Source organism: Otolemur garnettii, unplaced genomic scaffold (assembly GCF_000181295.1).
Source record: "Otolemur garnettii isolate 467f Iridium unplaced genomic scaffold, OtoGar3 scaffold00233, whole genome shotgun sequence".
Taxonomy (NCBI): domain Eukaryota; kingdom Metazoa; phylum Chordata; class Mammalia; order Primates; family Galagidae; genus Otolemur; species Otolemur garnettii.
The window spans coordinates 360,176-361,828 of NW_003852628.1; positions in this window are offsets into that span (position 1 = coordinate 360,176).

Here is a 1,653-nt window from a genome sequence, read left to right on the forward strand (position 1 = left end):
AAAAAAAAAAAAAAAGAATTTAGATATCTAACCCAATCATATGATCTGACCTGGCATGATTTATAATTTATGATATCCTCACCTCCACCCTATTAACAGGCATTTTATCTCTCAGTCTCCTCCCCACCCCATATCTTAAAAAAAAACTCCAAAAATTTCCCCAAGGCCCTCAGACCCCCCCAGTGAAATCTCATTGACTTGGCCTTCAAGGTCTTCAATAACCTCTCAGAGCTCCAGTTATTGGCTTCTGCCATTAGACAAAACATGGTTACTTCTTGAAACTCCTCTGGGAAGTCCAGAAAAAGAAAACCTCCTCTGGGACTGTTTTAAATACATTAGGCTAGTTCGCTGGGGAAAGCAGTGCTTGAATTCAAATGCTCCTCCCAGGCTGAGGAGGTCCTTGCTGGGAGTCTGACTACCCAGGTCCTTCCAAGGATCTGGCTGACAACCACTCCCAGGACCTGGCTGCATTTCCCAACCTCCTGGGCCTAGCTGCTGAAGAGTGACAATCCTCTGGATGATCACGAGAACTCAGTATTTATGCTAGTGGAAAGTAAGCCAATCTCTTTTGTAATAATCAAAGGAGGAACCTTTTCTACACTTCCATCTTATAAAGGTCCTTCAAAACAAAGAGAGACCTTGGTGGTGAGTATTGACGGTAATTTGCTGCACTCTCATGCTACTCTACCCTTGTGGTGCTCACTCTCTGGACACTCTTTCTTACATTCATTCCTTATTATTTCTTCCTGCGGCATCCCCCTACTAGGTAGGGTTATCCTCTCAAATTTACAAGCAACCCCTATGATTTCTGCCAGCTTCTAAACACCTCCTTCTCAGCGGCCCTGAACTCTTCTTCTCTCCCCCTCAGGATGTTAGGTGATTCTATAGGCTTTATAAGGTCTGATCTCTGTTCCCTCAATTCAGCTTTTACAGAGACAAACAGACCGTGAATTACTTAATCCCTAGTCCTTATTTGATTTCTGGCCTTCTAGGTTATTTCCTATTTTAGGGCCACTATTTATGATATTTTTCATTCTCAGTTTCAGGCCAATAATCCTCTGCCTCATCGCCTAATTTATTGATCAGGCAGTCACCCCCAAAACATCTGCTCATATCCTCACCCTACTTGGATATCAACCAGTTCAGATTGAAGACCCAAGAGTGTGCCTGGATCACTCCCAGGAATATCACTCCTTTCCCCCTCCTATTTTCCTTACAAGTAGCCCACACCATCCTTTATCTGCAGGAAATTGTCAAAGAGACACCAGGTCCATTATTCACTTCTGCTTCCATATAATAGACTAAAAAGATGGGGATGGTAGAGTCAATGTAGTGATCCACCCAAATAGAACCAACCTGCCTAGGAAGAAATGAATGCATGAATGTCCTACCCAGGAATGAGTAAATGAGCCAGTCCCTACCCTTCCAACCCTTTAAATTCCAACCCACCTTAACCCATGTGCTGACTCCTTTCTCAGGCTGAACTTGCTCATACTGGGTAGAAATAAAGGTCATGTTACCCACACAGACTCCGATTTCTTTTTGTTCACATTTTGGAATAATCTTTTATTTTCAGTCCTTGACCTCTCTCTTCAGCCTCCTGAGTAGCTAGGACTATAGGTGCCCATCACAATGCCCAGCTAATTTTTCAAT